At 48.4% G+C, this 13,179-nt stretch overlaps 1 pseudogene; it reads right to left on the bottom strand.

Annotated features, from left to right (window-relative positions):
• Positions 1-11,352, bottom strand: part of LOC136586557 (ATP-binding cassette sub-family B member 5-like) — a 61,741-nt pseudogene extending 50,389 nt beyond the window's left edge.
• Positions 11,353-13,179: the final 1,827 nt, after the last annotated feature.

Raw genomic sequence — 13,179 nt, 5'->3', positions numbered from 1 at the left:
AAATACAGTGTATATCACAGGCAGTGTGCTTGCTCCCACAAAGTTAAAAAATATACAATATTTGGCCTGCCTGTCAGTGCCTTCCGTTTACAGCGTCTCTGCTGGGGGTAGTAGTTGGTGAATTAATACCCAGCCTTGCGCATAATTGTTTCCTGTCTCTGCAGTGCATTTACCTTCAGTTTACAGCGTCTCTGCTGGGGGTAGTAGTTGGTGAATTAATACCCAGCCTTGCGCATAATTGTTTCCTGCATCTGCAGTGCGTTACGTACGCGAAGTCAGCCTCCAACAGGGCAATCGAAATACAGTGTATATCACAGGCAGTGTGCTTGTTCCCACAAAGTTAAAAAATATACAATATTTGGCCTGCCTGTCAGTGCCTTCCGTTTACAGCGTCTCTGCTGGTGGTAGTAGTTGGTGAATTAATACCCAGCCTTGCGCATAATTGTTTCCTGCCTCTGCAGTGCGTTTGCCTTCAGTTTACAGCGTCTCTGCTGGGGGTAGTAGTTGGTGAATTAATACCCAGCCTTGCGCATAATTGTTTCCTGCGTCTGCAGTGCGTTACGTACGCGAAGTCAGCCTCCAACAGGGCAATCAAAATACAGTGTATATCACAGGCAGTGTGCTTGCTCCCACAAAGTTAAAAAATATACAATATTTGGCCTGCCTGTCAGTGCCTTCCGTTTACAGCGTCTCTGCTGGGGGTAGTAGTTGGTGAATTAATACCCAGCCTTGCGCATAATTGTTTCCTGTCTCTGCAGTGTGTTTGCCTACAGTTTACAGCGTCTCTGCTGGGGGTAGTAGTTGGTGAATTAATACCCAGCCTTGCGCATAATTGTTTCCTGCCTCTGCAGTGCATTTGCCTTCAGTTTACAGCGTCTCTGCTGGGGGTAGTAGTTGGTGAATTAATACCCAGCCTTGCGCATAATTGTTCCTGCCTCTGCAGTGCGTTACGTACGCGAAGTCAGCCTCCAACAGGGCAATCGAAATACAGTGTATATCACAGGCAGTGTGCTTGTTCCCACAAAGTTAAAAAATATACAATATTTGGCCTGCCTGTCAGTGCCTTCCGTTTACAGCGTCTCTGCTGGGGGCAGTAGTTGGTGAATTAATACCCAGCCTTGCGCATAATTGTTTCCTGCCTCTGCAGTGCGTTTGCCTTCAGTTTACAGCGTCTCTGCTGGGGGTAGTAGTTGGTGAATTAATACCCAGCCTTGCGCATAATTGTTTTCTGCCTCTGCAGTGCGTTACGTACGCGAAGTCAGCCTCCAACAGGGCAATCGAAATACAGTGTATATCACAGGCAGTGTGCTTGTTCCCACAAAGTTAAAAAATATACAATATTTGGCCTGCCTGTCAGTGCCTTCCGTTTACAGCGTCTCTGCTGGGGGTAGTAGCTGGTGAATTAATACCCAGCCTTGCGCATAATTGTTTCCTGCCTCTGCAGTGTGTTTGCCTTCAGTTTACAGCGTCTCTGCTGGGGGTAGTAGTTGGTGAATTAATACCCAGCCTTGCGCATAATTGTTTCCTGCCTCTGCAGTGCATTTGCCTTCAGTTTACAGTGTCTCTGCTGGGGGTAGTAGTTGGTGAATTAATACCCAGCCTTGCGCATAGTTGTTCCTGCCTCTGCAGTGCGTTACGTACGCGAAGTCAGCCTCCAACAGGGCAATCGAAATACAGTGTATATCACAGGCAGTGTGTTTGTTCCCACAAAGTTAAAAAATATACAATATTTGGCCTGCCTGTCAGTGCCTTCCGTTTACAGCGTCTCTGCTGGGGGTAGTAGTTGGTGAATTAATACCCAGCATTGCGCATAATTGTTTCCTGTCTCTGCAGTGCGTTTGCCTTCAGTTTACAGCGTCTCTGCTGGGGGTAGTAGTTGGTGAATTAATACCCAGCCTTGCGCATAATTGGTTTCTGCCTCTGCAGTGCGTTACGTACGCGAAGTCAGCCTCCAAGAGGGCAATCGAAATACAGTGTATATCACAGGCAGTGTGCTTGTTCCCACAAAGTTAAAAAATATACAATATTTGGCTTGCCTGTCAGTGCCTTCAGTTTACAGCGTCTCTGCTGGGGGTAGTAGTTGGTGAATTAATACCCAGCCTTGCGCATAATTGTTTCCTGCCTCTGCAGTGCATTTGCCTTCAGTTTACAGCGTCTCTGCTGGGGGTAGTAGTTGGTGAATTATACCCAGCCTTGCGCATAATTGTTTTCTGCCTCTGCAGTGCGTTACGTACGCGAAGTCAGCCTCCAACAGGGCAATCGAAATACAGTGTATATCACAGGCAGTGTGCGTGTTCCCACAAAGTTAAAAAATATACAATATTTGGCCTGCCTGTCAGTGCCTTCCGTTTACAGCGTCTCTGCTGGGGGTAGTAGTTGGTGAATTAATACCCAGCATTGCGCAAAATTGTTTCCTGCCTCTGCAGTGCGTTTGCCTTCAGTTTACAGCGTCTCTGCTGGGGGTAGTAGTTGGTGAATTAATACCCAGCCTTGCACATAATTGTTTCCTGCCTCTGCAGTGCGTTACGTACGCAAAGTCAGCCTCCAACAGGGCAATCGAAATACAGTGTATATCACAGGCAGTGTGCTTGTTCCCACAAAGTTAAAAAATATACAATATTTGGCCTGCCTGTCAGTGCCTTCCATTTACAGCGTCTCTGCTGGGGGTAGTAGTTGGTGAATTAATACCCAGCCTTGCGCATAATTGTTTCCTGCCTCTGTAGTGCGTTACATACGTGAAGTCAGCCTCCAACCACAGGCCAATAAGCGGCACATTTAATTACAGCATTCTGTTTCTGCTAATCTCGTAATACACCATACTGAGGGGTAGGGGTAGGCCTAGAGGACGTGGACGGGGGTGAGGACGTGGAGGCCCAAGTCAGGGTGTGGGCACAGGCCGAGCTCCTGATCCAGGTGTATCGCAGCCGACTGCTGCGGGATTAGGAGAGAGGCAAGTTTCTGGGGTCCCCAGATTCATCTCACAATTAATGGGTCCATGCGGCAGACCTTTATTAGAAAATGAGCAGTGTGAGCAGGTCCTGTCGTGGATGGCAGAAAGTGCATCCAGCAATCTATCGACCACCCAGACTTCTACGACGTCCACTGCTGCAACTCTGAATCCTCTGGCTGCTGCTCCTCCTTCCTCCCAGCCTCCTCACTCCATTAAAATGACACATTCTGAGGAGCAGGCAGGCTCCCAGGAACTGTTCTCGGGCCCCTGCCCAGATTGGGCAGCAATGGTTCCTCTCCCACCGGAGGAGTTTGTCGTGACCGATGCCCAACCTTTGGAAAGTTCCCGGGGTCCGGGGGATGAGGCTGGGGACTTCCGGCAACTGACTCAAGAGCTTTCAGTGGGTGGGGAGGATGATGACGATGAGACACAGTTGTCTATCAGTGAGGTAGTAGTAACGGCAGTAAGTCCGAGGGAGGAGCGCACAGAGGATTCGGAGGAAGAGCAGCTGGATGATGAGGTGACTGACCCCACCTGGTTTGCTAAGCCTACTGAGGACAGGTCTTCAGAGGGGGAGGCAAGTGCAGCAGCAGGGCACGTTGGAAGAGGCAGTGCGGTGGCCAAGGGTAGACGCCGGGCCAGACCGAATAATCCACCAACTGTTTCCCAAAGCGCCCCCTCACGCCATGCCACCCTGCAGAGGCCGAGGTGCTCAAAGGTGTGGCAGTTTTTCACTGAGAGTGCAGACGACCGACGAACAGTGGTGTGCAAGGTTTGTCGCGCCAAGATCAGCCGGGGAGCGACCACCACCAGCCTCACCACCACCAGCATACGCAGGTATACGATGGCCAAGCACCCCACAAGGTGGTACGAAGGCCTTTCACCACCTCCGGTTTGCACCGCTGCCTCTCCCCCTGTGCCCCAACCTGCCACTGAGATTCAACCCCCCTCTCAGGACACAGGCACGACCATCTCCCGGCCTGCACCCACACCCTCACCTCCGCTGTCCTCGGCCCCATCCAGCAATGTCTCTCAGCGCAGCGTCCAGCCGTCGCTAGCGCAACTGTTTGAGCGCAAGCGCAAATACACCGCCACGCACCCGCACGCTCAAGCGTTAAACGTGCACATAGCCAAATTGATCAGCCTGGAGATGCTGCCGTATAGGCTTGTAGAAACGGAGGCTTTCAAAAACATGATGGCGGCAGCGGCCCCGCGCTACTCGGTTCCCAGTCGCCACTACTTTTCCCGATGTGCCGTCCCAGTCCTGCACGACCATGTCTCCCGCAACATTGTACGTGCCCTCAACAACGCGGTTACTGCCAGGTTCACTTAACAACGGACACGTGGACAAGCACAGGTGGGCAGGGCCACTATATCTCCCTGACGGCACATTGGGTGAATTTAGTGGAGGCTGGGACCGAGTCAGAGACTGGGACCGCTCACGTCCTACCCACCCCCAGAATTGCGGGCCCCAGCTCGGTGCTGGTATCTGCGGCGGTGTATGCTTCCTCCACTAAACCACCCTCCTCCTCCTCCTCCTACGCAACCTCTGTCTCGCAATCAAGATGTGTCAGCAGCAGCACGTCGCCAGCAGTCGGTGTCGTGCGGCGTGGCAGCACAGCGGTGGGCAAGCGTCAGCAGGCCGTGCTGAAACTACTCAGCTTAGGAGAGAAGAGGCACACGGCCCACGAACTGCTGCAGGGTCTGACAGAGCAGACCGTCCGCTGGCTTTCGCCGCTGAGCCTCCAACCGGGCATGGTCGTGTGTGAAAACGGCCGTAACCTAGTGGCGGCTCTGCAGCTCGGCAGCCAGACGACGTGCCATGCCTGGCCCACGTCTTTAATTTGGTGGTTCAGCGCTTTCTGAAAAGCTACCCACGCTTCTCAGACCTGCTCGGAAAGGTGCGCCGGCTTAGCACACATTTCCACAAGTCCAAGACGGACGCTGCCACCCTGCGGACCTTGCAACATCGGTTTAATCTGCCAGTGCACCGACTGCCGTGCGACGTGCCCACACGGTGGAACTCTACGCTCCACATGTTGGCCAGGCTCTATGAGCAGCGTAGAGCTATAGTGGAATACCAACTCCAACATGGGCGGCGTAGTGGGAGTCAGCCTCCTCAATTCTTTACAGAAGAGTGGGCCTGGTTGGCAGACATCTGCCAGGTCCTTGGAAACTTTGAGGAGTCTACCCAGATGGTGAGCGGGGATGCTGCAATCATTAGCGTCACCATTCCTCTGCTATGCCTCTTGAGAAGTTCCCTGCAAAGCATAAAGGCAGACGCTTTGCGCTCGGAAACGGAGGTGGGGGAAGACAGTATGTCGCTGGATAGTCAGAGCACCCTCATGTCTATATCTCAGCGCGTTGAGGAGGAGGGGGAGGAGCATGAGGAGGAGGGGGAGGAGCATGAGGAGGAGGGGGAAGAGACGGCTTGGCCCACTGCTGAGGGTACCCATGCTGCTTGCCTGTCATCCTTTCAGCGTGTATGGCCTGAGGAGGAGAAGGAGGAGGAGGAGAAGGAGGAGGAGGAGGATCCTGAAAGTGATCTTCCTAGTGAGGACAGCCATGTGTTGCGTACAGGTACACTGGCACACATGGCTGACTTCATGTTAGGATGCCTTTCTCGTGACCCTCGCGTTACACGCATTCTGGCCACTACGGATTACTGGGTGTACACACTGCTCGGCCCACGGTATAAGGAGAGCCTTTCCACTCTCATACCCGAAGAGGAAAGGGATTCGAGAGTGTTGCTATACCACAGGACCCTGGCGGACAAACTGATGGTAAAATTCCCATCCGACAGCGCTAGTGGCAGAAGGCGCAGTTCCGCGGGCCAGGTAGCAGGGGAGGCGCGGAGATCAGGCAGCATGTACAGCACAGGCAGGGGAACACTCTCCAAGGCCTTTGCCAGCTTTATGGCTCCCCAGCAAGACTGTGTCACGACTCCCCAGTCAAGGCTGAGTCGGCGGGAGCACTGTAAAAGGATGGTGAGGGAGTACGTAGCCGATCGCACGACCGTCCTCCGTGACGCCTCTGCTCCCTACAACTACTGGGTGTCGAAGCTGGACACGTGGCCTGAACTCGCGCTGTATGCCCTGGAGGTGCTTGCTTGTCCTGCGGCTAGCGTCTTGTCAGAGAGGGTGTTTAGTGTGGCTGGGGGAATCATCACGGATAAGCGTACCCGCCTGTCAACTGACAGTGCCGACATGCTTACACTCATAAAGATGAACAAAGCCTGGATTTCCCCAGACTTCTCTTCTCCACCAGCGGACAGCAGCGGTACCTAAACAATACGTAGGCTGCACCCGCGGATGGAAGCATTGTTCTCTATCACCATCAAAAACGGGGACCTTTTAGCTTCATCAATCTGTGTATTATATTCATCTTCCTCCTCCTGAAACCTCACGTAATCACGCCGAACGGGCAATTTTTCTTAGGCCCACAAGGCTCAGTCATATTACTTTTGTAAACAATGTTTATACGTTTCAATTCTCATTAAAGCGTTGAAACTTGCACCTGAAGCAATTTTATTTTGACTGGGCTGCCTACAGGCCTAGTTACCAACTAAGCCACATTAACCAAAGCGATTAATGGGTTTCACCTGCCCTCTTGGTTGGGCATGGGCAATTTTTCTGAGGTACATTAGTACTGTTGGTACACCAATTTTTTGGGGCCCTCGCCTACAGTGTAATCCTAGTAATTTTTATGGGCTTCGCCTGCACTCATGCTACAGCAAGGTGTGTGGGGTTGGCCTACACTTTTGCTACATAAATGTAACTGGGGCCTTGTCTATACTGCAACTACTGAAATGTGAAAGAGACTGTTATCTCCCTAAACTGCTGCAATAGGAATGTTACTGTGGCCTGTCTTGACTGCTACTACTACTGAAATGGAACTAATACTGTGCTCCCCCTATGCTGCTGCTTCGGAATTGTTACTGGGGCCTGTCTTCAGTGCTACTATTACTGAAATGGAACTAAGACTGTGCTCCCCCTATACTGCTGCTTCGGAATTGTTACTGGGGCCTGTCTGGACTGCTACTACTACTGAAATGGAACTAATACTGTGCTCCCCCTATAATGCTGCTAGTGATATGTTACTGGGGCCTGGCCCTAATGCTACCTCTGAAATATTACTAATTCTGGGCTCTGCCTATACCGCTGCTAATGCTATGTCACTGGGCTGTGGAAATGGAGGCTTCCCAAAGACATGATGGTGGCGAGGCCATTTCCCACCAACGCGGTTACTGTTAAGGTGTATATAAGCACGGACACGTGGAGAGGACACGTAGTGCCTCAAAAACATCCCCCTCCTCCTCCAACAATGAAAACATTCTTGGCAAATACCTTTGCATTGGTTCGTCTGGTGGCAGTCCAAGAATTTCACCTTTACCGACACAACAAGAGAGCCCCCACACCATCCCCCCGCCACGGCCCACTTAATACTGTCCACATTCCGAAAACCAACTAAATAAAACCACGCTACTAGGTCCACAGTCGCCACCACATTCCGACCAACGCGGTTACTGTTAAGGTACATATTACCACTCTGACTGGGGCATGCACTGTGGGCCGAAGCACACCTGTATTGTATGTGACGTTAGCTCTGCTGAGCAGGGCACTGCAATGGGATACATTTATGTACCGCCGATGGGTTCCAGGGAGCCACCCATGCTGTGGGTCCACAGGGACTTCACATTAGGGATTTGTACCTGCCAGTGTCTATGTATTAAAAACCCCGGTCAGACTGGGGCATGCAGTGTGGGCCGAAGACCACCTGCATTTAATCTGACGTTAGCTTTGCTGTCCAGGGCACTGCAATGGGATATATTTATGTACCGCCGGTGGCTTCCTGGGACCCACCTATGCTGTCGGTCCACACGGAGTTGTAACTGCATGTGTCTACTTATAAAGAACCCCAGTCTGACTGGGGCATGCAGTGTGGGCCGAAGCCCACCTGCATTAAACCTGACGTTACCTCAGCTGTGCTGGGCACTGCAATGGGATATATTTATGTACCCCCGGTGGGTTCCAGGGAGCCACCCATGCTGTGGGTCCACAGGGACTTCACATTGGGGATTTGTACCTGCCTGTGTCTATGAATTAAAAACCTCGGTCAGGTTGGGGCATACAGTGTGGGCCGAAGGCCACTTGCATGTAATCTGACGTTAGCTTTGCTGTCCAGGGCACTGCAATAGGATATATTTATGTACCGCCGGTGGCTTCCTGGGACCCACCCATGCTGTCGGTCCACACGGAGTTGTAACTGCATGTGTCTACTTATAAAGAACCCCAGTCTGACTGGGGCATGCAGTGTGGGCCCAAGCTCACCTGCATTTAATCTGACGTTGGCTCTGCTGTCCAGGGCACTGCAATGAGATACATTTATGTACAGCTGGTGGGTTCCAGGGAGCCACCCATGCTGTGGGTGCACACGGAATTCCCATTGCGGAGTTGAACCTGCATGTGACTATTTATAAAAAAACCCCGGTCTGACTGGGGCATGCAGACACCTTGACAGAATGAATAGTGTGTGGCACATGGGTTTCCCATTGCTATGCCCACGTGTGCAGCTCCTGATGGAGGTGGCACAGGATTGGATTTCTCAGTGCTTCTGTACAGCATTGTGGGCTATCGTCCCGCCCCTTTTAAAGAGGGTCGCTGCCTGGTCGTGCCAATCCTCTGCAGTGTGTGCCTGCGGTTCCTCCTCATGGCAGACGCACTTAAAAATAAACATGAGGGTGGTGTGGCTATGAGGCCAGCGTGTGGCATGAGGGCAGCTGAAGGCACTTGGTGTGCGCTGTGGACACTGGGTCGTGCGGGGGGGGGGGGGGGGTTGGGCAGCATGTAACCAAGGAGAAGTGGCAGCGGAGTGTCATGCAGGCAGTGATTGTGCTTTGTTGGAGGTAGTGTGGTGCTTAGCTAAGTTATGCCTTGCTAATGAGGGTTTTTCAGAAGTAAAAATTGTTGGGAGGGGGGGGCACTCTTGCCGCTATTGTGGCTTAATAGTGGGACCTGGGAACTTGAGATGCAGCCCAGCATGTAGCCCCTCGCCTGCCCTGTCCGTTTCTGTGTCGTTCCCATCACTTTTTTGAATTTCCCAGATTTTCACAAATGAAAACCTTAGCGAGCATCGCCGATATACAAAAATGCTCGGGTCGCCCATTGACTTCAATGGGGTTCGTTACTCGAAACGAACCCTCGAGCATCGCGAAAAGTTCGACTCGAGTAACGAGCACCCGAGCATTTTGGTGCTCGCTCATCTCTAATTCTCATACCATTTTATGAATACTTTTTTGAAAAATGCAACTTTAGAAATGAGCTATGTTAAGTGACTTACAATTTCAATTGGCCCAACAGTCTTTGGTTTTTTCTTATTTTCTTCATGATCCCTAGGAAAAAGACATAGAATGATCAGATAGATAGATAGATAGATAGATAGATAGATAGATAGATAGATAGATAGATAGATAGATAGATAGATAGATAGATAGATACAAAAGAGCACCCATTTTTTAATGGCATACATTTTTTCTAGTGTTCAAGATTCCAGATATCAGTGTAATTTCTAACTGTTGTATTATGTACTACAATTGCATTTTTGTAATGTTTAAGTATTATATGAGCTTCAAGTCACTAAAACATATTGCATTTCAAGATGCATCTCTTTTTAGCAAAAATAGGGGTGCATAAAAAGGTTAGAATATAATCATTTCTATGTACACTGGAATTAGATGCAGAAAGAATATCAAAAACTGCATTGAACTCCCTTGTGCAGACCTGGCCTAAATGCTTCTGTTGTTGGTTCAAATCACATATCCTATGCTGGACCACTTTATTCAAATTAATACTCATTGACACCACATCTCACACTTTTTTATATAATGTATTTGATTGCTATTCCCAGGGTTAAAATCTGCTGTAAACAATGCTGCTGCTTCATACTACTTTTTAGGCCTCATGTCCATGGGGAAAATAAGGCCCACCACGGATTCTCCATGCAGAATCCCGCAGCGGGTTCCTCCTTTCCCGGGGACATGAGGCTAAAAATAAGATTAAACTCACCTGTCCAGACGCTGCGGATCTTCCCTCCGTCGCGGCCGGATCTTCTTCTTCGGCCCGGCGGATGTGCTCGGCACTCCATTTTTCTTTTGAACTCCTGCTCCCTGGAGCAGAAATTCAGGTATTAGTGTTCCGCAGATCCGGACGGCTTCCATAGGCTTCAATAGAAGCCTGTGGGAGCCGTCCCCGCGGGAGACCCGCACTAAAATGCAGCATGCCGCGGGTGATTTCCTGCAGACGCAATCGGCGCCTGAAGGGAAAATGACATCCGCAGGTATTTAACTACCTGCGGGTGTCTAATGCATCCCTATGGGGCGCGGATCACGCTGCGGGAAAAACGCTGCGGATTTTAAATCTTATTTTACCAGTGGACATGAGGCCTTACCATAGACAATTTGTGTTATGTATCTTGCTGTGTTTCATAATCACTTTCATAATTTTCCAAAATCTAAAATCACTTTAGATGATCTGCGTTTTTATGTTTTGTCTATCCTATAGTTTCTAATTATGTAAAACACCCTTATTGATAAAAAATCTTGTAAAGTTCTCTAAAGTTGATCGTAAACTAAAGAATCTAGATGTCTACTTTTTCAACAGCTTGTTGTTCATGGTTGATCCTTGTAGGTTGCCATTGTGGATGAAAACGCCATTAACAGTTCAATCTATATTTTACTGTCCGATCAAGGCTGAGTTTTTATCAAAGCACCTGGGAATACCACAAACAGAATTGTGTAAGTGCATTTGATTTGTGCAAGTCCCGTAGACATGTAATTTGTTGTGAATGACTTTCCAAATATTCCCATGTCTACATCTGGTAACAGCCAAAAAAATCTAACAGAACAGATCAACTTTACCCGCTTTCAGTCCACATCTGTCAGACTCTTTTGTGCCAAGGCAGTGATTTTGGCTGGAAATGATATAAATTGGACTGCACATCCATTAAAATCTATATACTGTACGTGGATAACAAAGTGATTCTTGTCATTTGTGTGTACTGTACCTGCTGGAGTCACTGGCTTCTTTTAGTAAAATCTCTGTGGTTGGATAATTATTATTCATTATTGCATCGGGGTCTTTAACTGTGGTCATGTTTTCTCTTAGGTTATGAAACCAAGAAAACCACTATGTAGAATAAAAAAAATAATAATTTGGTTAACCCAGATTGGTAATATGATAATATACTTGATCGTAGCTAGAAGGCCAATAAGACGACATACGACTTTATGTTATTACCATGTTTCCCCCGAAAATAAGACACTGTCTTATATTAATTGTTGCCCGAAAAGAGCCACAGTGTCTTATTTTCGGGGGGTGTCTTAATGCTTACCTAGCAGGCACCATTCTGGTTCCTCTTGCTGCTCTCCAGGCGCTCTGACAGTCTTTCAAAGTAATTTTTTTCATGTAGTTTACCTAGGACGTATTTGCAGGGGAAGGCTTATATTTCAACCCCCTCTGAAAATCAGGATAGGGCTTATTATTTGGGTGGGTCTTATTTTCAGGGGAACGCGGTAGAAGTGAGTTTATACAGTACATTTGCTGAAATGTGGCCATGTAATAGTCATCTGAAACAAATCTTCCACTTTTTGGACTTTTCAAACAAACATTGCTCAGTTTCTCTCATGAGTTTACTTTAGTTGATAGAAGTAAGGGTCCATTTACACGAGCCGATTCTCGTTTGAACAAGCAAATGACATCATCGCTAGCTCGTTTGCTCTAATGCAGCCTGTTAACATAGTATGTTAGGCAGAATGAAGTCAATGTCCATCTAGTTCAGCCTGTTTCCACCCCCTAGTTGATTCAGAGGAAGGCAAAAACCTTAAGAGGCAGAAGCCAATTAGCCCATTTGGGGGAAAATTCCTTCCCGACTCCATAATGGAAATCAGAATAATCCCTGGATCAACCTTTGATAGTTCCCACCTGACTGTAAGACTCGGTACTACAAGCAAATTCATTGTTGGCTCATTCAGATGAGAATTGCTCAGTCTTTCACATTCGCTGTTCAAACTGAACAATAAGTGAACGAGCCAACAATGGATTTTATGCCTGCATAAAATGAACGTTCATTGTTCAGTCACTGGCTCGCATTTAGACTAAATTAATAAATATCATTCACTTTCGCCTGTTTTTTTTTTTGAATGATAATTGTTATGTCTGAAAACACCTTAATTCACAAGCAGATCTGCTATTAGAATTGTGTACTAATGGCCATGTACCTAAAGAAAAGTGGCATTTCTCTAGTATCCTTAGACGTAACTAAAAATTCAACTTTTATTAAATAGAATATTAAAATTATTTTCATATAGGGCTCAAGACACACACACATAACGTATCGCCACACCAAAACAAAAATTGTGTGGATGAAGGTGTGGCGATAACTGGGTAAATTGGGGGTCACATGAACTTGTAGTCACCCCTACATATGGTGAACGATGCACTCCTGTGTACCAATTTCCCAGAAACAATAATAATAAAGAAAGGACTCTAGAGCACACTAATTTGGAAGATAACCCAGGTGTGCAAAGTAAGTAGTCATCCCAGTAGACGCATAGGAGATTCGTACTGTTAAATGGTATGCAATTCGCGGTTCAACGCGTTTCATTGTAGATGATGCAATTCATCAGGAATAGAGATGAGCGAGCATACTCGATAAGGCAAGCTACTCAAGCAAGTAGTGCCTTATTCGAGTACCTGCCCGCTCGTCTCTAAAGATTCGGCTGCCAGTGCGGGTGACAGGTGAGTTGCAGCGGTGAGCAGGGGGGAGCGGGGGGGAGAGAGATCTCCCCTCCATTCCTCCCTGCTCTCCCCCGCCGCTCCCCGCCCCCTGCCGGCACCCAAATCTTTAGAGACGAGCGGGCAGGTACTCGAATAAGGCTCTACTCGCTCAAGTAGTTAGCCTTAGCGAGTATGCTCGCTCATCTCTAATCAGGAACCATAGTTTGATTATAGATGAATTTGAAAAAGGATGGTTACCACAAGATTAAGTAAATAAATAACTACTCACCCCTATAGATAAAGGGAGAAGGGAGATATTTTGACAGAAAATCAGATTATGGTAGGTTCACTAGTGAGAAGATATGTCTGTATCCTATATTGTGGGGAATGGTATCGATAATATAACCCCACATAGATAGCTCAATCTACTATTTCTAATTCTCCCAAAAAAGGTGT

The sequence above is a fragment of the Eleutherodactylus coqui genome, chromosome 12 (assembly GCF_035609145.1).
Source record: "Eleutherodactylus coqui strain aEleCoq1 chromosome 12, aEleCoq1.hap1, whole genome shotgun sequence".
Taxonomy (NCBI): Eukaryota; Metazoa; Chordata; class Amphibia; order Anura; family Eleutherodactylidae; genus Eleutherodactylus; species Eleutherodactylus coqui.
Note: the sequence above shows the minus strand (reverse complement) of the source record. Positions and strands in the feature narration are given on the sequence as shown.